The sequence below is a fragment of the Arvicanthis niloticus genome, chromosome 16, assembly GCF_011762505.2.
Source record: "Arvicanthis niloticus isolate mArvNil1 chromosome 16, mArvNil1.pat.X, whole genome shotgun sequence".
Taxonomy (NCBI): domain Eukaryota; kingdom Metazoa; phylum Chordata; class Mammalia; order Rodentia; family Muridae; genus Arvicanthis; species Arvicanthis niloticus.
The window spans coordinates 18,689,443-18,713,993 of NC_047673.1; positions in this window are offsets into that span (position 1 = coordinate 18,689,443).

Here is a 24,551-nt window from a genome sequence, read left to right on the forward strand (position 1 = left end):
TTTCCTTTCTTCCTTCCTTCCTAGGCAAGCTGGTAACGAAAGCATGTTTATACAAGTATAGAAGACATGGTCTCATGGCTAGCCCCATGGAAAAGAGTTTGCAAATACTTGCAGTTTCCATAAGAAAATTCCAGGTTCGGTCCCAGCATAACAACAACAACAAAAAAAAAATGGCGTTTTATCCCACAAAATATTCTTTGGGATTCAAAAGTCAATATCTGTTAATAAAGCTTTATTGGAACATAGCTGTTGACAACAGCTGCATTTGCCCTGTGAAGGCAAAGCTGAATATTTGTCACAGACACCATAAGACATCTAAAACCCAAGACAGGGTCTATCAGATATTTGTAGAAGTATCCTTTCCTTGGGTTGCTTGACTTTGCTTTCTCTCTCAAAACCTCTACCATCAGCTAACAACACTGACACATTCATCTTTAACACTTCTATAATCTTCTGTCTCCTCTTATTGCTGGCCAATACCCCAGTATTTCTCGGCAGGACACCTCCAACCACCTCAGAAGGGTCTTCCAGCTTCCAGACTCCTTACTAGGACATCCATTTGTGTCTGTATTGTGTAAGACTGGCTGAGTACAGATCCTGGGGTTAAAAAAAAATCTGCCTTAAATCCTAGCTTCTCCTCCATCCTATACTACCTCTTCAGCCCTGGGTCAGCCATCTCAACATATGCCTCCCATTCGCCATCGATAAAATGAGCTTGAAATGGTGCCTACCTTATATAGTTATAGTGGCCATGACTTACAAAATGAGAGGCTAGCCTACAAGAGAATGTGCCACATGGACTTCTTGAAGACAAACTCTTTGAACCTTGAACCTTTTAGGTTGTCTAGGACAAAGACAGTCCTCAGCCTTGGAGTTCCAAGTGCCTGGTTTATTTATGTGTGTCCTAAATGTTTGTTGAATAAATAGATGAATTACATACTCACTTACTTTAATGTGTTCACTAGTCCAGAAAACTAGAGTTTTTATGCTCAAGTTTTAACTATAGCCCCCATCCCCTATACTCTTGAATTGGTTACTGCAGATGGAAGCACACAGACTGTAGGAACAGAGACTGGGCAGGGATTTTCTTAAATACCCTGGCCAGACTCATATCTGCACTATGTTGATGAAACCCTGTTTATTTTACATATCAGATCCTGTCCAAACTCTCAGGGATCCTCATGCCCACAATGATGGTGAAGCTACCTTCATTCTGCTTCTTGGCCACTTTGGGTCTTCTCAGCCCACCCCAGCAGGCTGCTGAGCAGACCACTAGGCACTTGCTCAGTGAGAACAGATGATGTACAGCATGGAGGGTGCTCTTCCAGGTAAGCTGAGGTAACTTGAGTGGGCCAAGTCAGATCATTCACATGAAGACAATCTTCCAGTTCCAATGAATTGTCACACTTCTCTCTCTTTAAGAGATGTTCCTCCTGACTCTTTTTGTGTTCATCCTCTGATTGTCTTTAAAGGTCAGCATAAATGCCAATCCTTCCAGAACTTTCCTTCACCCCGCTCTTCCTCCTCACATAATTTTTGCTTCACACAGCAATCCCTACTGCTCCTTTGCTGGCCACTCCCCTTCTGCAGTCACTGGAAGAGCTAGGTCACATCTGAATTTGAGGCCCATAGCTGCCATGAAGCCTTGAGCTCTGAGGGACTCCCAGAGTATTCAATGAATGAATGACTGGATCTCCATCCCTCTATACCAAGACCCTCAGAAAAAGAGCAAATTCTTGTTCAGGTTATTAAGTTAGAACGATCTCTGGGCAACAGGACACCTGTTCTATCTCCCTATAGTCCTCTGAGTCAACTTCAAAAAATTCCTATTAGGGAGAAGTGAAGTTTATAACAGCAAACATGGTCCAGCTCCCCAAGCTAATGGCTAGCAGAAGAGAAAGCACCTGCATAGCTCATATCAGCACTACTGTTTGTCTCTATGGTCTCCATCCACAGGTTCTGTGAGGCCATTGTCTTGCCAGTTGATAGGCTAAAGATAATTACTCTACTCTGGGCTTCTGGCTCCAATAGGCTTCCATCAAGAGACACAAATATAGCTATGAAAAGTCAGAAACTGAGTTAATGTGTAACTGAAGTCTTAATCATCTTGCTCCTTCTTCATTTCCACCTGGCACTTGAAAGCTGTTCAAGGTGAGTCATGTTTGTACATAAGGCTGTCATTATCGTCAAGGATGTTTGCAGCAGGGTCTCGGTACCCATTTTATAATCACCACCTATGTTTACATAGCGCCTATCACCAGCACATCAGCAGGTTTTGACAAACAAGCCTTGTAGTGCAAGACAAGAAGGAAAAGGATGTCTGTGAATGCTGCTGTTAATTATCACTGTGGCACACCCAGACAACTCCTTAAAGTGGCACACGATCACTTTGGCTGTCTTTGTGTGCATGTGCCTTTCAGAATACCCTTCCTCATGACCACATGATCTAACTATCATCATCATATAACAAACATATCTAGCTACCATAATATATCACGACACAAAACTTGGCGGCTCTCACCCACGGGGCAGGAATACCACACAGTCAGAATGGCTGCAGTAAATGGGAAAACGTACTTATTACATGATAAGGATTTTAGTTCCCCACATGTTTAATGGGAATTAAGAGCACAACGTGATAGTTACACAAAAGCATTTCTGAATCAAATTTTGGTTTTCCTGATAGACACAGGTGAAGTCCCTGGTAATAAAAACCATACTGTATTTAGTGATGAGAGAGGATCATACTTGCTGAATCATGTAAGGCACCCAAGAAGTACATGGAAACCACAGAGGTGCCTGGACCAGGGTGATCAGAATTGTGACAGGTCTGGTAACCGGTCTAGAGACATAGGGAAGGGATTAAGTATGTTTAATCTGGAAATCTCCTAACCAATGTGATCTGCATCTTATTGCATGTATTCCATGATTGCAGGTGGCTGGGCTAATAGTGGCAGTAATGGTGACCCTCAGATGACACATCACAGAGCAGCACAATAATCCTGCTAATCTACAGAGCATCCATTGGCAGGTTGACCTGCAACTGAGACCCTATGGAGTTTATCTATCTCAACATCTACCTAGAAGTAGATGTTACTGGGCATGGGTGGAGGGGAAGGGAAGGGGGGTCTGCTTCTAGTAATACTGTCTGTTGCCTGTCCACAAAAGCTCAGAGAGGGAATGACATTCTCCTTCAGCTCTGAGAGACAGACAGATGAGAAGAAGATATATAAGATATAAAAATATATGTGATATAGTATATGTTATGTTGTGACACCAACAGCTTCATATGGCATAGTAAGCTTTCTCAAATGTCCATACTGGAATTTCTTTTAGTCTTTATTCCACCCTTCCTCTCTCACCCCTTATGTGTCTCTTTTCTCCAAATCCCTCTCAGGGTCCAAATAAGTTCCGTCCTTCTATTGCCTTTGCATAGCTTTCCAGCTTGTTACCTCAGCATCCAATGATAGTTTTATCTTGAAAGTCATTCATCCCCAGCCTCCTTGCCTAGATTGTCCTTAAAGTCAGTTATTTTCTTTCATAAAAGTAATTCTGCTGCCTGATGTTAAGAGACCAAGATTTCATCCTCTGGGACCCTGAAGTGGGGACTTTTAATAGACAAATGGACTTGGGAAGTTGGGTGTACTGGAGACCCCTCTTGGAGAGTCATAGTACATTTGTTCAAGTCCTTTTAAATTGCCCCAGTAAAGCACTCACTAAGGTCTTTGATAGCCAGTGTTTCCAGAGTTCACTGGGCTACAGATAAATAAAAACATCTTTTGTGCTCTCTGAAGTGTACCTTGGTGTGTGCACATGAAAAACAGAACAATCCTTGGAGCTGAAATCTCACTGCTGCAAGAATGTTTGTCCTTTGCCCATCTTGCTGGGTGACCTTGGGCCCACTCGATCTAATCCAGGGCCTCAGAGTTATAGGCTTGTCTGGCTTTGTGCTGATTCTGACATTGTTTATTGTGTGAGTCTGGTCACCTCTGTCCTGTAAGTGCCTCACAGAGGTGCTCTGAGAATAAATAAGTCCATTAGCTGCACAGTGCTGAGGGTCCCTTTGAGAAAGGCTTTACATAAATGCAGTTATTCTTGCGCTTATATTAAATTGACTATCAGCCTCTAAGCTGGGCCAGTTCACCACACAATTTTACAAAGTAAAAAGAAGAAACAGGTGATGTGTTCTCAGGCCAAGTGGTGCTTTCAGTCTGGGCTGAGATGATTAGTTTGAATTCCTTATAATGGTACACACACACACACACATGCACACACAAACATGTGTGTGCATGCACATGCACACACATACATGTACACACTGACACACGCTGGGCACTCTGGAGATGCAGAATGTAGGCTAAGCAACACTATGGATGTGCCTCTGCTAGATGCCGTCATCTCTATAGACTCATATTCATGGAGCCTTCTTTATAGTGCATTCATATGCATTGTTTTTCATAAGAAAAAAAAAAAATAGAGGCCAGTGAGCTAACACACAAGGAACGAGGCAGTGTGTCGGTCAGCTTTCAGAGGCTGTGGGAAGTACACAAGATAAACAACATAAAATGCCTGAAACAAAGTGATAAAAGGTTTATTGTGGACAGTGATTTCAGGCCATGGTTTCCTTGCTTTGGTTCTTATAGTGAGGAAGACTATCATGGTGGGAAGCCCTTGTGTGCACAGCTACTCACTTCTTGGTGAGCAGAAAACAGACAGGGAAAAAAAGACTGGGCCTTTGTTATGCCTATCAAAGGCACTCACCCAATAATCTGCTCTCCCAGTGAACCCAACCCCTTAAAGCTCCTACTACCTTCTACAAGCTGAAGAGGAAACAGAGTTTAGGCCATGGAAAAGATTTTCAAGGGTTCTATGACCACATGACTAAGTCATATTGTTGAGTCTCACTGGTACCTGCTTTCTCTACTGGCTTAACTCTTTATCTGAGTGAAGTATATCATCTGGAGCTAGGGAATCATTTTCCTTATGGAATAATGGACACAAAACTCAAAATAAGAAGTCAACTTTGGGGCACTAGCATCTGTAAAATGGCCAGGTAATCTTTCTCCCTCATCCCTCAGATGTTAAACTTGGTAACCAAGTCTAAATTATATCAGTGCTCACAAAACCCAGCAGTGCTTGCCTTTCCTTACATTCATGGGATTCTTTTGCTTTCACCATGCAGAACAATTCAGAAATCTGCTTCCCATCTGAGGCAGACATGAGTCTTGGACATCCTGTGTCTAGGACGTGAGACACAAGTCTTAGCACCCAGAGAAGAAAGGAGGTGCCTGGGACAAAAAAAAAAAAAAAGATATGAATTTTCCAAAAAGAAAATGATTTCAGAGTGTATGTACAAATTCAAGTAGTACCAGGGGCTGATTCTGAAGACTTCTCACCAGCATCCTGTTTTGCTTCTGTCTAAGCACGTGTTTCATAGGTAGGGAATGCACTGTCCTCCAGTGACCAAGGTTAAGGACACAAAATGTCAGGTAGTTGAGTGAATGGCTCACTACAGGAGCCATAATGTCCTCTCAGTTCCTTCACTATCTTCATCCAGCTCTCTCTCTGTCATCTCCATCTTCCTATACCAGGCAAAGGCATGCCTCCCTAAGACTGCTAAATAAAGCTCAACAAGGAACTGAAAATGAAAGAAGAGCAGGCCACTGCCTATATTCTGTGTTTCTTGAGCAATCGTGAAAAGAAAACATCATTTCCTTTGAGGGCAGAGTATCATGGAGTTAGCCTCTCCATAGGACTGAGGTCTGAGCCCTTGGAGGATGAAGGAGAGGAAAAAAGTCAGTGGAGAAATAGAAACATTGAGTTAAACCTCTCCTGGTCCAATTTTTCCGGTACTGAACTTGCATTTAATGAATCATACTTTTATTTTAGATTAACATTTAAAAAGCATATGTACTTATTATATACAATCTGATATTACGATATATTACATAATGACCAAATCAGAATAATTAGCATATGTAAAAGGAATTATAAATTCTAGCTAGCCTGTATGAAAGACACACAGTTCAGGTATTTTATTTAAGATCCATAACCATGGATTGGGCATGTTTGGAGCTATTCTAACTTATATCTCAGCCATATGTCCCTTGTTTCTTGCTGTTTTTCCTGGCCACCTGCTCATGGTCCAATTCTTCTCATGACAACCTCCTCTTCTCTTTGTCTCCTTTCCTGTCTCCACCTGAGACCCCCAGCCAGGTAACTGCAAACCCACATACCTCTATCTATTGCCCAATGATAAGCTTTATCCTTTTACTGACTAACTAACTTGGGGAACAAGGTTCACACAACAAAAGCTGGTGTACATGAGGATTTCTGGTGGTCAGGGGCAACCAGATCTTGGGGGCCACTATTTAGCATTTGAATACATAGCAGTACCAGACCAATCCCCTTACAAGCATAGCCATCCTCTTACACATTTATTATATTATTGTGGAGGTCATTCTGAGTCTCTTTTTCTAGTTAATTTTGAAATACAATCTTACATTATGATTGGCTTTAGTCACCCTCCTCTACATGAATGTTGGAAATTTTTCTACCTGGCAAATAAAAAACTATCAAACTATGTCAAACAAGAATGAAAATCACAATTGCCTGCAGTGCATTTTCATAATCTGCAACATGAAATCTCCCTCAGAAATGCTTTCTGAGGATAGGGCCCCTAGTCAGCAGAGACTAGATTCTACCTCCTAGTTCATCTTCATGGCACACAGTTGATACTATTCTTTGTAGACTTTCTATGGCGAATTTATGGTGAGGATATGCCTAACCAAAGAGACCTCCACTTGTTTGCTCCCTGAATATGTTCCTCAATAGCAAAACAAAGCCAGAAAGCTCTAGTCCAGGGGAAGGAGCCTACAACTGAATCAGCTACTGTGCTTTCCAAACAGCCAATACCCAGAGCTATGGCTCCTCTGTGTTTGCCCGAAGCACAGGGAACTGTGGAGCATGCGCAGTATGTCTGGTCTAAATAGAGGTAGATGATAACCGGAGAGGAAACACTGCAGTTTGAATGGTATATACTTTAAAATGTAAAATATCAAAGCAACAGAGCTAGCTCTGCAGTTAAGAGCTTTTAACTCTTCCAGAGAACCTGAGTTTGGTTCCCAGCACCCACGTTGATCAGTTCACAATTGCCTGTAACTCTAGGGATCCAATGCCCTCACTGGCTTCCATAGGCACCCACACCTGTTTGGCATACATACACACAGACATAGTGTGCTTTCAGGACTTTGTGGGAAAAAAAGTATCATCCTGGTGAGTACATGTGGAGGAGGAGGATGTTCACACAGCAGTTCCTAGGTGGATGAACTCAGAGGCAGAATTCTATGGATGCCATAGGTAGCAGGGCACCCCAAGGGTGTCTTCTAAAGGAAACTCATCCAGCTGAATTAAAGTGTCACACCCTTGAACCTGTGTGGGTGGGGCATGGCTAATTTCTGAGAATTAATTCCTCAAGGCACCTGTTTCACTGTTCTGATTCAAAGTATTTGGCTATTTCTAATGATCTGAATCTTATCAGTAGTGACATTTTCTTCGACTCCCTAATTTACATGTGCTTATGTTTTGGCCAAACAATAGGTTTCTCAAAGTTTTCTGTTCTGCTTTTCACAACCAATTACACCATTAATCTACCTTAAAGGACCTACTAATAGATACATCATGGCCTGAAGCTGGTATGCCTTAAAATTTTTTCCTAACACATTAGCTAGGTGGTCACTTTTAAATTCAATCTCATGCAAGGTCTCAGGACACAGACAAAATATAGACAAGTTCTTTAACAGATGTAGCATCCATGGCTTCAACTCTAGTTACCTAAACACTCATCATCCCCATTTTAAATTTCACAAACACAGAATTCAGTGTTCACATTCCTATCAGCATCCCATCAGAGAGATATCATCAGAGATCCCACCACAGATCCCACCAGAGAGAGATTCTACCAGAGAGACAGTCCACCAGAGAGAGATCCCACCACAGCTACCACCAGAACTACCGGTTTTCTTCTATTTAAAATGTCTAAATCTCTTCCCAATTCTCCAAAAAATTTCCAAGGTCTTCCAACAAACAAGTTTGAAAGACTTCTAACCTCTTGCAGTCTCAGGGTAGTAATATATCACTTCTCAGGTATCAACCTTTTGTGTTGAACTTTATACTCCTGTGACAAGACACTTAAACAAACAACATGAGGGGTTAATTGTTCTTATGATGGTGAATGTTTTAGTCCATCACATCAAGGAGGAAGCAGAGAAAGAATGTTGGGCTAAAGTAATACCATCTTATCCTAGCTCTATTTTGTGTCTGCTTATACACTTCTCAGCCCTCTCTACCCCCAACAGCCACATCTGCCTTGATAACACATGTGGAATTTCCATGACTCTGACCATGGTCCAGATGTATTTAGGAGATAATAATACTTATGTGAACTAACCTAAAACAATTGAAAAGGATATAGATAAAATTAATTGCCATGTTGTATATGAAATAACTACTATGTTTGGCCTTAAAAAATGTGGCAAAGTTACTCTGACCCTTATCTAACACTGATTTAATTTGCATTTTTTTCTTCTTTGAGACAGGGTTTCTCTGTGTAGCCCTGGCTGTCCTGGAATTCACTCTGTAGACCAGGCTGGCCTTGAACTCAGAAATCTGCCTGCCTCTGCCTCCCAAGTGCTGAGATTAAAGGCGTGCGCCACCACTGCCTGGCTTAATTTGCCTTATAAAATGCTATACCACTGAATTTTAATACTAACAGACTTTCTGAGGCATTAGCCCACTCTTGGTCACCAGGCAAATAAATAAATAAGTAAATAAATACCTCTTATACTATTAATTAGCATGGTGGACTGTATCTTTTTCATGAGGATTATTTCAGATGTATCCGCATTCAAGGTAGACATTCTTCTTAATTAATTCTGTCTAGAAATGCCCTTACATAAATGTGTTAGTTTCTCTTAGGTACTTCACATTTTAATCAAGTTAACAATCAAGGTTACCTATTACAGAAATCAAGGCAAGTAAGAGGCCTCCCCCACTTGCTAGTGTAAATGGAATCACTTCTACCTCACTTTCCATAAAGATAGGAGTGTTCCTGATACCAAAGATCTCACATGCAGCGTTCTTTTTCTCTTATCATCTCTGAAGATAGCTGTCAGCTTCAGGGGAAAAAAATCATTTGTTCAGATAGAGGCCCTTTCTGGATATAGTGGGAAGTGTGAAAAAAAATGGGATTGGAAGCTTCTGAATTCAAATTTCAGTTTTGCTGTTACCAGTCCCATGATCTTACACAAGAATATCAGCTTCCCTGAGTTGTGATTCCTTCATGTGCAAAATCTTTTTTTAAAGCTCCAATAAAAATCCCACTGGATATGTTCAATTGCTCACACAGAACCTGGCACAGGAAGAGTAGCTATTTTTTGTCCATGATCCTACAAAATTCTATCGCTTTCATTTTGTCAAGTCGATCCCATTTAAATCCAACAGACTAGCTAGATGCTGAAAGGACTCCTGCCTTAAATCTCTGTATAATGGGGTTAGTATCCCAAAGAGAAAACCTGCTCCCTAATTGGGAAGCCCTCCCCTATCACCAATGTGCTCTGTGCAATCCACATTTCTCAGACTTGTGCTCAAAGTTTTACCAAGGGTGCGATGGGTGTGTGCCTAACCCATGATCAGGTGCAACCACAAGGTTTTCAGCAAAGCCTTCCCTTGCCCCATGTGGCAATGAATTAAAAAAAAAAAATGCCTAAACTGCTAGAGGAACCAGTTTGTTCATAGGAACAGCTAACTGAGAAGAGATGGGATGGGGAGGTGGGAAGAGCAGAGGAGGGGAGAAAACAAACACTGTTTTAATTAAACATAGTGTATCTAAATCAGAGAGGTATGCCCAGAGAGCAAGGAAGGATGAAATAGAATTTTCAGAAGAAAACTATTTTCCCCACTTTCTTGGTCTCATTAACATCAAAACGAGCCCCCAAGGAGACTGCTTTTGCTGCAGACAGAATAGAATATCTCTCCTGAGTCACACAGGATTTGTGCTCCTCTGGACCAGCTCTCTATCCCAGGGTACCCTTCCTCACTCTACCCAAGAGGCCATTGTCCTAGCTTCTAGGAAGTGTGAGGACTCCATGCTGGTCATACAAACCTTTGAGAGAAATGCAGCATCTTCCAGGCATCTATGATCCAGGTGCCTTTGATCTTGGGTTTGTTTTCCCCGGACCACAAGTCCCTGCTCTGCTCTCACCTTCTCAGGACAATCCCCTTATTGACAACCACTGAAATGCTTCTTGTCTGGTGAGGCTGCCACCCTCTATGGCTCTTGTCTCTCCAAGCACCATCAGGAAGTTCTGTCTGGCTTTAAGCCCTGCTCTTGCTCAGAAATCAAAGAAGTTCTAGGATGACCTCTAGGGTCTCATTATTGTCTTGTTGGCTGATAATTTCACTTCGGGTCTGATTAATACCTTTGCCTGTGGTCACTGGCCTTACTCAACACCCATTTCTTCTATCTGAGTTTCTATGTCCTCCACACCAGAGCCTTACTGACATAGGGCTCTGTTTATCATCACTCTTCAGTGTTCCTTGAGCATCATCTTTTTCCAAGAAAACCAACTCATACCCAAATCTCTAATTCGGATACCACATGTGCACATGCTCGAACAAACACACACACACACACACACACACACACACACACACACAAAAGCACTCATGCTACTAAATATATCGAAATGTTCCAATGGGGTTGTCACACATTACCAAGGAAATCGAGGTCTCTTCATGGGGTTATTAGTTTAGTTCAAAAATAAAAAAAAATGTTAAGAGCAGTTACAAATGAAAACTCAAGAACAATGCTTTTCAACTTTAAAAGAAAAGTCCCCGGAACCACAAACCATAAATATTAACAGCTGCCTAGAGGTGGAAGGAGATGAAAAAGGAACAAGGTATTCCATTTGTATTAAGTCAGTGAAGGGACACCCAGCTGCAAATGACAAGAGTCACAACTAAATCAGAGACGCTAAGAAACTTTGCATTGCACCCTCAGTAATGGACATTTTAAAAAGGAGAAAAATAAGGAGGAGCCAAAGAAAAAAGTGTGAGAACGATACTGAGAGGAATGGATGAAATACCAATCTCTTTTTAGTACTCAGCACCCAGCACCTAGCACCTAGCACCTAGCACTCAGTGCACAGCACCCAGCACTCAACTCTAAACACTCAATTAAGTACTATATCATCTTTAAAAGACCAGAACAGCTTCAGGAGTCCATCTTAAGAAGACGACAACAGTCTGTGGCTCAGCTTCCAAAGACATTTTATGAACCACTTAGGAACTCAATGGCACATCTAATAAACTTTATCCTAAAACCCGGTATGCTAGCTACTAGTCTACTGCTGTGATGACACAACACAACCAAGGCAACTTAAAAAAAAAGCATTTAATTTAAGGGCTCATTATTCCAGAGGGTTAGAGACCATGATAATCATGGTAGGCAACATGGCAGTAGGCAGGCAGGTAGGGTGCTAGAACAGTAGCTGACAGCTTACATATAATCTACAGACACAAAACAGAGAGTGCCAGAGCTACCTAGGAATGGTGAGAGACTTTGAAACCTCAAAGACCACCCCCCAGTGACATGGCTCTTTCAACAAAGACACATCTCCTAATTCTTCCCAAACAGTTCCATCAACTGGGGACCGAATATTCAAACTTATAAGCTTATCCAGGCCATTCTCGTCCAAGCCACCACTCTTGGCCAGCAGACTGTAGTTTGATTGCAGAAAATAAGTTTAATCAGAACCTCTTAGTATTCAGCAAAGTGGAATGTTGTTCAAAGTTGCAGTTGCCAGGGCAACTTAGACATGGGTTTCAAGTCATATGCCACAGCATCTGAAAGGATAGCAGAAGGGCAGGGCCAGCATCCACAGGTGGAGTCCTGAAATAATGTCCAAAGGTGTGACCATCATCTGTAAATTGACCTGTGGAGGCCTACCCAACAACCAGACAAGCACCACCATCCCATAGAAGGCCCAGAGACAAGAGCAACATTTGAGGCTATGCTGAAGAGCTTCCTCAAGGTGTGCATAGCATCTATGTCACAACCCAGACATGTGGCAGGCTTCCAGGAGCCTGGGAAAGGAACACAAATGTCCTTATGACTGACATCAGCAGACAGGCTAGACTGTATTTTACTCTACACCTTACACCTCACCCAGCCCTCTCTTCTTTGCAATTATTTCTCCTACATTTTAATACCTAATGTCAATTGATCAGACAATCTTGTCCTGCTCTAGTCTTGTTTTCTGTTTCTGCTTTATATTTCTTCTTCTTTTTTCTGAAGTCTTTTTAAATTCATTTTTTCTTTTCTTCTCACTTTCCTTTTCTGAAGACATGTACTACTGTATTTTGCAGAGTATTTATGCCACAGCTAGAACTATTTTTGATTCTAGCTTATCTGACCAACCATATTCTTTCATCCCCAGTACCTTTGTCCCCACCATTCCTCATTCTATTTCTGATTCTTTTTTTTACTTCTCTAGCAATCCAATGCTAAGCACTAGTATTACTCTGTTTTTCCTCCTTTGAATCACGCAGTAACTAATATATCGATGCAAGCATGATTATCAATACTCCTAAGACAAAATGGCTCTGTTCTTATAGTGGTCCTACCTACCCCCTTGATAGTGGCTGTTTTTTCAGACAGTGTTCTACCATTAAGGAAGTCCTGGTCCTTGAACCTTGTGCCCATAGCACCAATCTAGCAGAGAGAAAAGACACTTCAACCCTACCACAATCCAATGCCTTGTGAACACTGACTACAGGAACTTGGCAAGATTAAAAACGGATTTTTGAAAAGACTCAACCAACCATTTCACCCCAGGTCCTAATGCAAAAACATAAGAAACATTATACATACATACATATATACATACATACATACATACACACACACACACACACACACACACACATATATATATATATATATATATATATATATATATATATATGTTATTCAAAAATCATGGATCCCAAAATAATGGCCTCTAATGAAAATGAATTACAATTAAATTAAATTATAGGCAAAGAATTCAGAGCAATAAATACATTCAATGAATTCAAAGAAGACACAAAATTCTGAATGAATTCCAAGAAAATAGTTTAATTAAATACAAAAGTCAACCCAGGGCATGAAAGTGGAATTCAATAAAGGGGCAGAAGTACTGAAAAAAATCAATCTGAAATACTGGAAATGAACAATTCAAGAAGTCAAATAAAAAGTTCCATGAAAAGCCTCACCAATATAGTGAACTAAGGGGAGCCAGAATATGTGTCCTTGAGGACAAAGTCAATAAATTGAAGATCACAGGCAGATTCTTTAAAAGACAAATTGGTAATATATTACACATCAAATATCAGAGAACTATCAGACACTATTTTACAAAACAAATCTACATATATAGGGGAAAAGTTCATGCTAAAGACATAGGAAATATCTTCAATAAAATTACAATGGGAAACTTACCAAATCCAGGGAAATATGTATAGGGAGCATTTAGAACAGCAAGCAAAACAGGCCAGAGAAGAACCTCTTCACATAATATTATAGTTAAAACACTAAAAACACAGGATAAAGAGTATACTGGAAGTGGCAAGAGAGAAACATCAATTCCATATAAAAATGGGCCAATCATAACAGCAGATTGAGTAACAGAAACTCTAAAGGGCAGGCTGGCTTAAAATAATGTGCTTTCAATTTCTGAAAGACAGTCCTTAACCCAACTACTGCATCCACCAAAAACTATGTCATAATTGAAAGAGAAATAGAAATTTTCCATGATGAAAATAAGTTAACAGAATTTATGATTAGTAAACCAGGTCGAGAGAAAATGTTTGAAGAATCCTTCAGGTTGAAGAGAAGATTAAACACATCCATAAGGCTACAAGAAAGAACAAAACACACTAGAACAGTAACTAAGCAAATAACTACACAAGCACAAAACAAACTCTACAAAATCAACAAGACCGCATCAACTAATATAAACTTTTCAATAATTCTGAATATCAATTATCTCAATTCTCCAATGCAAAAACGCAGATTAGCACACTGGATTTAAAAAAAAAAAAAAAGGAAAAGGAAGCTCTTTGGTGCCATCAATAAACACATCTCAACATCAAAGATAGACACTACCTTGACATGAAGGAATGAAACTGGGTATTTTAAATATTGAAACCAAGAACCAAATAGGTGTCACTAACCTACATCTGACAAAGTATATTTCAAACTAACACTATCCAAAGAGATAAAGTTCACTTTATACTCATTAAGTGAAGGGACCATCAGTTAGACATTACAATTCTAAGCATATATGTGCTAAATGATGGGTTGTTCTAGTTTCCTTTCTGTCACTGTAATAACACTGATAAAAAAACAACTTAGAATAGAAATGATTTATTCAGTTTATATTTTCAGGTTATTATCCATCATTGAGGGAAGTCAGGGCAGGAACTCAGATAGGACCCTGAGGCAGAAACTACTGAGAAACTGTGATTACTAGCTCACTCATAAACTCTTGCTTAGTTAATCTTTCTTATACAGCTCAGGACCACGGGGCTGGCTGGTTTTATGTCAACTTGAAACAAGCTATAGTCATCTAAGAGGTAGGAGCCTTAATTGAGAAAATTCCTCTATAAGATGGAGATATGGGCAAGTCTATAGGGCTTTTTTTTAAATTAGTGATTGATGGGGTAGGGCCCTGCTCATTATGGGTGATGTCATTCCTAGCATGATGGTCCAGGATTCTATAAGAAAGTAGGCTGAACAAGTTATGAGGAGCAAGCCAGTAAGTAGCACTCCTCCATGGCCTCTGCATCAGCTTCTACCTCCAAGTTCCTCCCCTATTTGAGTTCATGTCTTGATTTCCTTCATTGATGAACAGTAATGTGGTAGCATAAGCCAAATAAACCCCTTTCCTTCCCAAGTTGCTTTGATCATAGTGTTTCATCACAGCAACAGTAATCCTAAGACAACTACCTTCCAAGAGAATAGTGCTGCCCACAGTGGGCACTCCTATATCAATTAACAATCAAACTTATCCCACAGATATCCCACAGAGATATCCTCAGGTCATTTTCATATGAGCAATGCCTCAATTAAGATTTCATTCTTATATGTGTCTAGGTTGTTTCATGTTGACATGGGTAAATTCAATTAAAAATTATTTCTAAATGTCATGTCAGAGTTAATCTATGGCAATAATAGTGGTGAATTTAATATTCCACTTTTATCAGTATACAGGTTATTTTAACTAAAATTAACAAAGTTAATAGCATCGTAGATGAAATAGACTTATCAAGAGGAACATATCTCAAAAGAATAAAGGCTATTTGCAAACCTGTTGTGAGCAGGGGGGAAACTGGAAGCATTTCCATTAAAACCAGGAAGAAGACAAAGGTATTTCCATCTTTATTTAACTTAATGCTTTAAGTCTTGACTAGAAAAATCAGACAAAAGAAAGAAATAAAACGGATATAAATAAGAAAGAAACAAGTCAAAGTACTCCTATTTGCTGATGATATGATTCTATTTGTAAGAGATCCCGAAGATTCCACTCTCTGTAGCCTTCCACCATACTGATAACACACTGATGGCAAAAATAATCTCTTTCACAATTATCTTTTTAAAACAACTTCCAATAAACCCAATCTGGAAGCAAAAGACCTCCACAATGGAAACTTTTAAACACTGAAAAGAAAAGGAATTAAAGAAGACACTGGAAGATGGATTATAAGAATTAATATAGTGAAAATGACTACCTTGCTCAAAATAATACAATCCCCATTAAAATTCCAATGGTTCTCTTCACAGAAATAGAAAAATGTATTATAAATTCACATGGAGGCACAAAAGATCTCAGGCAGCCAAAACAATCCCCAGCAAAAAGAATAATGGTGCAGATAAGACCATAGCCTTCAAGTTATACTAAAGACCTACAGTAACAAAGACAGCACAAAAAAACCAGACACTTAAGTCAATGGAATAAAATGGAAAACCAAAAATAAAAGTCCACCAGAACAATTCCCCAGATCTTCATTGTTTTCTAGCCACAAACCAGCACATTCTATAATATCTTCTGTTTTCCTAAATTCTCTTGAGAATTGTAATACCTACGGAGATGTGTATAAATTATCTAGGATACTTAGCCAAGAAGCCAGCAATGTGCAGGAATCATTTAAAAGGATGATGCTCTCCTGTACCACATGTGGATAGCCTTTAATGTTACATGCATTAGAGGAAAGGGAGTGGGGACCAACCAAGTAGTTGTGAGAAAGCACCCACAATCTCCACAGGTTTGACCCCTCTTTACGTTGATCCCAAATTGCATTCTTTTTTTTTTTCAATTTTTTAAAATTACATTTATTTATTTATTTATTTATTTATTTATTTATTTATTTTACGGTCTAGTCATTACCCACCTCCTGGTCCGCCCTCCCACAGTTCCTCATTCTATTCCTCCTTCCCCGTGTCTCCAAGAGGATGTTCCCACCCCACAGCCCACTCCCACTTCACTTTCCCACCTCCCCACCCCCTACTTCCCACCTCTCCACCATACCCCATCAGGCCTCCCCACTCCCTGGGGCCTTAAGTCTCAGAGTTAGGTGCATCTTCTCTCACTGAGGTCAGACCAGGCAGTCCTCTGCTGTATATGTGTCAGGAGCCTCGTACCAGCTGGTGTGGGCTGCCTGGCTGGTGGCTCAGTGGCTGAGAGATCTCAGGGGTCCAGGGTAGTTGAGACTGCTGGTGTTCCTATGGGGTCACCCTTCTCAAGGAGATCCAGTGACCAAATTGTATTCTTAATTTTACCCTTTGCTTTTTTACTCCTCCAGTTCCTGGGCCTGCAGGAAGAACCTGTTTTTAGGCACTGTCCTAAGAACTGAGCATCTGATGTTCCTATGAGGACCTGGCTTTCCCCCCAGCAGGCAAAAGAATGTACATTGTAGTGAAAGTTAACTAGTGAGACAAAAAGATTATAAACCATTGTAGGATCTAATTGGATCCACTGGCCTGCTTTTTATATAGTCCGTAAGATCAATGACATCTGCTCCACTTCCTGCTACGTATTAAATTCATCATGCCGGGCTTACTTTGTCCAGTGTATGTGCCTAACAATGACAGAGCTAGGAGGAAATGCAAGTCTCTGTCTGAGTCCATCTATCCTGGTTAGAGATGGAGGACCACAAGTTATCTGTTTCTGCCTGGAGTATTCCAACACTCTGGAGCCTAAATTTAGAGTGGCACGGCGAGGGGGTAGGTTTGTAGTGGAGAGGGAGAGAGAAGGGGAAGTAAAGTACCTACTATGCAACAGTCACTGTGTATCTGATCCTCATCAGAATGCAGATGGCTGGACTATAATACTGCTCATTTCATAGACAAGGAAACTGAGTTTCAAATAAATTATTTACCTTGAGTAGCATAGCTAATAAACAATAGAACCAAGATGTTTTTATTAGCAGGTACTGTTTGCAGAAAACAACAGAATTCGTTGTGACTTTTTCATTCACATGTAAAGAGTCTTGGTTCTATTCACCTCCATTATCCCATACTGATCATTTCTTCTTCTCCATCCCCTCCCCTTCTTACTTTGTCTTCTCACAAAGTTGACTGCACATATGTGAGAAAATGAGATATTTGCCTGACTCTGGATTACCCTACTTTGCCTAATATGGTCTTCGGCTCTACCCATTTTTCCTTTAAAATTTAGCATGATCTCATTCGTTTTATGCTTAATAAAATCTCCACTGTGCACATGCTACATTTTTTCCCTACCCACCCATTTGTTGATAGGCATCCAGACTGATTCTGTAACCGCCATTGTGAATAACTTGCAGTAAGCATGGGTACCAGGCACTGCCATAGTATGCTGATTTAGATCGCTCCATATTGGAAAAAGGGCTCGAAAACAGGCCCGGAGGCAGAGCCTGTAAGACTTCTCTGGGACATCCTTAAAATGGAGCTGTATCAATGAGTTTTTGTCAACTTGACCGGAGCTAGACTCACTTAAGAAGAGGGAACCTCAATGGAGAAAATATCTCCATTGGACTGGCCCATAGGCAAACATGTGGGCTGTTTTCTTCATTGATGATTGATGATGGAAAGACTCAGATCTCTGTGGGTGGTACAATCTCTGGGCAGCTGGTCCTGCGTGAATCAGAAGCAAGCCGAGCAAGCTGGAAGAGAGCCAACAAGCACCATTCCTCTGTGGTCTCTGCTTCAGTTCCTGCCTCCAGGTTTCTGCCTTGAGAACCTGCCCTGACTCACTTCAGTGACAGACTGTGATGTGGATGAGTAAGCCGAATAAACCCTCTCCCCCCCAAGTTACTTTTGGTTGCAGTGTTTCTCAAAGCAATAGAAAAGAAAACTAAGACCCTACAAAGCACCAAGTGCCCCTGGGTGGAAGTAAGATGTAGTCAAATGTTCGTGAGGTGCACATATTACAGAGCTTTGGGGTACTACTTATATAGATGGTTAATAGTTTTTCCCTGTAGTGGTTTCCTCTATCTGTAAGCTAACTCACAGTCCCATGTCCAAAAGAAAAAGAAGGAAACTTCATTTTTCAAATGAGCTACAAGGGAAAATCACAAACATTGAGAAGTTGGTAGCAAAAGGCACAACATAGCCAGTAGGTCCACTCAACACATGTCTCTACGCTGTATTCTTTTTCTATATTTTATTGTATTGGTTTTAAGGTTATATCATATGTTTGTGTGTGTGCATGCATGTGTCTCAGTGTCTCTGTGTGTATGTGTGTGCACACACACTCGTGTCAGTGTGTGTATGTATATGTGTGCACACTTGGGACTGTGTATGAGTGTGTGTGTGTGTGTGTGTGTGTGTGTGTGTGCAAATGCCTGCCAAGACAGCTTTAAAGTTAAGGAAGGTCATTAGCCACTCAACAAGGATGCTACAAACCAGACACTGGGCCTCTGAAAGAGAATCGATCACTCTTAACAGTTGAGCTATTTCTCCAGCCCTTCTGTTCTCTCCTTAACCCATGCACTCTGTAATTCTTTGGAAATAATAGGAAACTGCCTCTTTGGGAAAAGTAAATGACAAGTGAATGAGGTTAAGAGATGTTTAAATCTGAATATCTTAAAAAGAAATGTGACTATGGAAATGTTATTAAGGGGAATTTCAAAAACCGACTTAAATATGCCTGTATATACTAGAAGAATCTGGGAAGCCTAGACAAGTCTTGGGTGTTTGTATTTTCTAACGATGTAGGGTGCACTTCACAGCAAGGTGCTACTCTGAAAGATGTCAGGGATACACAGAGGAACAACACGTGATTAAAATCTCAGCCTCAAAAGATACTGCAAAGGAAGAACCAGGAAGTCATGTGAGGGCTGGTGCAGGCTGGCATGTCTCCCGTCCAAGTACCAACCAGGCCAAAACCTGCTTAGCTTCTCATGATTCTCATGACAATAAGCCCTGTGCCTAGAAACTCCTTGGAGTAAGCTTCCCAATGGCTGCGTCACTGGGACCACAGGCCTGAGCCCCACCGTTTAGGAAGTACATAGGGTCTCACATTTGAGAGGAAACCCCTTCTGAAGGCTGTGAGACTTACAGCTAAAGGCAAGAAAGGAGGTTTTCAATTGCCACAATATGGCCAGCAAAGGCTTCCAGTGACTTTGAGGCCAGCTGTGGAGGCCACAGGTTTCCTCGATGCCCCTAGCACGTTCCCAGCTCCACTCTGGCTAGACTGTTGGGGATTTCCCACCACTGAGCTTCACTCTCAGCCAAGATACAGCGGTCTGAGAAATTGCCATGACTACGCCCCCCACCCCAGTGGGTCTTTAGAAATAAGTTATACTCTATGTAGCAGAGTTCCTCAAGTGGCTAAAGGGAAAGGGAAAGTAAAACAAAAGGAGGGAGGGGCGGAGGGGGGGCGGAGGGGGGGGCGGAGGCAGGGGGCGGGGAGAGGGGGGAGGGGGTGGAGGGGGGCGGAGGGGGGGCGACAGAGCATTATCGGGCAGCTTTGATCTCAGAGCTCTTTCCTTGCTGCACTCTGGCTTAAAAGGAACAGAAAAAAAAAAGCAGCACTTCAGGCAGGAAGTGTCTATTATTCAGAAATGTAATATAATTATGTGTCTGCATGGCCCAGTTTATCAGACAGCTTTCTCTGGAAGGATGTGGTGGGATTAGACACGCCACCTCCTTTCCTCCCAGCTCCTTCCCACCCCAGACTCCTACCTCCCCCTACAACCTTACCACCCCCCACTCCCCACCCTCCCCCTACTGCCAGCCCTTTCTGCTTCTTCTTCTTTTTTTTTTTCTCCTTCCTCCAGGACACTTCCAATTTCCCAGGTTTCGTGACCACTTACATGTCTTTCCTGAGTGTTTTTATATAGCGTAGGAAATTGGGTAATGAAAGCCGAGTCATACATTTCTGCTTTATGTTTCCAAAGAAGCAAGTGTGACTGTCAGGTTTACAAAAGATTGTTTATGTTCACTGGCGTGAAATGGGGAGCGAGCGTTCAGAGCAGAGAGAGAGAAAGGCCGGCCAGGCTAGGATGACAGCAATGCATTCATCCTCCACGCTACAGCAGACAAAGCTCGGTCCCCGCCTGACAGGGACCATAAATCATGGGCAGGAGATGCTGTACCTACAGCTTATACCATTCCAGATGACAAACACACAGTAATCCACAGAGCACAGCACTTTCGCTCCCTTCTCCCTTCCCAGCGCCAGCTTTCTCCCCTCACCTTCCTCACCTCCCTCCTCCCTCTCTCTTCTTGTCCCCCTCTTCTCTCCAGATCACCACTCTGTCTCTCTCCAAGGTTCCTCCCACCCTACCCACCGCATGCTCCTCCTCTACTTTCTGGCTTGTGAAATGCTCATTTCTTTTCCAAAACTATCTTTTGTTATTTTCTCTGCTGCTCTTCCTCTGTCTGTTATTAACCTCCCTCTGTAAAAATCTGGGATTGTTATTTCCCATTGGGTAATCTCCTCTTCCCCTCTGTTCTTCTGTGTTTAATTTTATTTAGCTAGTATATGTGTGTGTGTGTCCCCTGTTCTTCTGTGTTTAATTTCATTTAGTGTGTGTGTGTGTGTGTGTGTGTGTGTGTGTGTGTGTGTGTGTTTGGGGTGCTGGGCATAAAACCCAGAGCCTCACAAATGCTAAGCATACACTGTATTACTGAGGTACATCCCAGCCCTATAAAAAAACCAGAATTCTTGTTCCCTGTCATCTCTCCATCTCTCCTGTCCTCTCTCATAACTTTCCAATCTCATCTGGCTCGCCTGCCTGGAGCCCTTTTTCACTAATAAGAATGTGATCCTCATCTCAGAACCCTCTTGGTACAGAAGCAAAGAGAGAAGAGGGACACTACATGGTCCAGATTAGTAGCTCTCAGCCTTATTAATGTTTCAGCAATACCATTTCTCCTGTTATGGTGACTCACAACCATAATTCATTGCTACTTCATAACTGTAATTCTTCTACTGTTATGAATGGTAATGTAAATATTTGTGCTTTCTAATGGTCTTAGGTGACCCCTGTAAAGGAGTCATTTGACTCCTTGCAAAGGAGTTATCGTCCACAGGTTGAGAACCACTGTTCTAGAGTATGTGTTCCATCTGCAGGCACTATGAATCTCCAATGGGGTCAGTTTTAGGGACAGAACAGCCCTGGTCTGTGACCTTGGGATCCAGGCCAGGCTTTCTTCTTAGTATTTATGGATACAGGAAAACCCAGGGTTCATGCTGAGACATGGCAGGTCTTCTCAGCAGATCGAGGTCATGGGTATATGTGACCCTGAACACTCTGAGCTCTGCTTATGAGTTGATTTTTCCACAGGCCTGAGAATCTCCTCACTCCCTTGTCTCTGTTTTTATGCTATCAAGAGTTTACTCGGACTACTCCAGAAGCACATCTTCAATTATGGTCCTTGATATTAGTGCATGTGATCAGATATAGAAAGGTTGGAACATTCCCGGGGGCAATGCATCTCACAGTCTGCTCTTGTACTTAGTTGTGCTAAGATTTTGAGCAAGAACCCAGATAGAAAACACTAGATCAGAGAGGTTTCTCTTCCACACCTCCATCTATGGGTAACTCGGCTCTTAATTTGAGCTCCAGTGGAGCCCTGGCTTCCAGAACTAGGATGGCTGACCATTGAGTCTCGTCACACTTTGCATCAACACTAGGATCCTTGCACACGGACAGCCGTGCAAACTGTATAATCGATACAAAAGCATACTATGATATAATCGTGTTTGCTTCTCCTAATTGTATGCATGCACTAACCCAGTATTTTTAAGTGTCACACTAGCGTTCTGAAGACCAGCTCCATCTAGATTCAGACTTCCCAGGCCTTTGTGAATGATCAATCTTCACTGTGTAGAAATGAAATCCTAACCATGCAACTGGCTCTTCAAACTCTTGGGATCAAAACAGGCTTGGCCAGGGGGACTAGGAATAATTTTCTAGGATGACTTCCAGCCAGTCAGCCCAAGAATGACCCCTATTGACTAAGGCTGGGGTGGGGGACTGCCTAGGTAGCAGGTCAAGGGGTCTCATTCTGTGTACCTTCGGAGCACTGAGGTCCTATCAGGGTCCATTTGACATTGGTCCACTCACAGTCCAGCATGACTTTGGTGGAGGAAGAAAGAAGTATTTCAGAATGTAAGAGAACTCCAGATGTTTCAGACAGCACCTGTATCAGCCATTGCTAAGAGCCAGGTAAGAGGCTGATGGCTCACACTGGAGAGAACCAGAGCCACTGATGAAGTCTGGAAAGAGACTTGCAGTTTGGCAAACATGCAGAGAGAGTCATTCCTCACTAATAATCTTCTCTTGGCTCTCTATATCATTTCCTTTAAGAAGTCTTGGGGCTCCTTTTCTCCATCCACCCCTTACCTCAGCTTTTCCAGTTGACCAATACCAAGATTTAAGGAGGAAGATTACTTAAACATCTCAAAGTCTTCCTAATAGGGCCTTCTGGTGGTCTTGGAGGCCTGCTGCAGAGGCAAGAAGATAACAAAAACCAATCAGGAGACTGGTGGGGGAAAAGCCGGGCATCGGGGAGCCTCTAAGAGGAACCCATCCCTTATGCCATCTTGCCATTGTGGGTCAAATGGCTATCCTGGCAGATCCCATCTCATTCTGTACATAAGATGCCAAGACTGGGAGAAAGGGATGCCGGGTTCTGGGCTCAAAAGAATGAATATGTTAGGGCAAGCCTGGGCCCTCCCTGGAGTCCAAGCTCCTGTGAGGAGGCTCCTCACTGTGCTGGGTTTCTCATTTAGGCTGGGACAGTATCTTCTCTCCTCGTTTTGTATTATGATTAGCTCAGATCACCATCGTGATTAAAAATGGTTAACATTTATTAAGCATTCCCCAGATGTGAAGCACTTGCACTTCATGTCCTATCTAAGTGAATCTCCTCGGCTTCCTAAGGTGAGTATGGCTTTTTATTCAGACGCAGATTAAGCGACTTGCCCAGATAGAAGATGACTAACCGCTAAGCCTGTTCTTTCAGCCACTAGCTATAATGCCACTTTTAAATTGAAATTACTCCCAAAGGGCATTAAATTAAGCTCTTTACATTTTAGCGTGAATGAATTTAACTGGGACTTTGTGTTCAAAGAGATATTTCCCCAGCCCACAGCGTTTAGAAGCTATAGGAAAATGGAAGCTCTTTTCGCTCTGTTTGCCCAAGGCCCCTGACTCTGCCCCCAGATCCCAGATTCCAGGGACCGAAGAATTTGCCTTCTAGTAGGGTATTAATAACAAAGCCAAGTCCTCAATTTGGACAGAAGCAGCAACCCACTAAGAACCTTGCAGAAAAATATCTGCTTTGGTCCATTTCATTTCCCTGGATATAGAATTCCACTCAGGTTTTCCCCCATCCCGAAAGGCCTCATGTTATAATTGTAATTAATTGGGCCTATTAGAATCCCAAAGGGAGGGACAGAAGGGAAGAAAAATGAGCCCGGCAGGGCCCCTCCTACCCTGGCCATTAGTCACTCACTGCAGAATATAGGCCCGAAGAACAGTTAGTTGCCAGGCTCAGAGGAGGGGATATGGGTGGGGCACAGAGCAGAAAAGCTGGGAGGTTCCTGGTGAGGGGCGGCCCCTTTCTAGTCAGGTGGCGCTTCCACCCATCCATCAGCTCCAGATGAAAGGCTATAAAACCAACGCCTCGCAGAGACCGTAAGAAAATATACATCCTGATGTGTCAGGAATACCTGTGCGCCTTTAACCTCAACTTCAGATGAACCAACACACCTCGGAGCACATTTATATGCAAAGGCATATAATATGTCCCCTGTATCTAATTATCTGTCAACCCGAGGCAGTTTGTTTTCCAAATCGGCCTCTCGGCTGTGACTTTACGAGGTCATAAAGAAAACGATGCCACTCTGCACTGAAACGCAAGGAGAGCCCAGATCAACAAATTATCCTCTTTAATGGTGTCTCTCAGCCTCCAGAGCTGGGCCTGGAGGAAGAAAGCAGCCCAGTCTTGGGCCTTC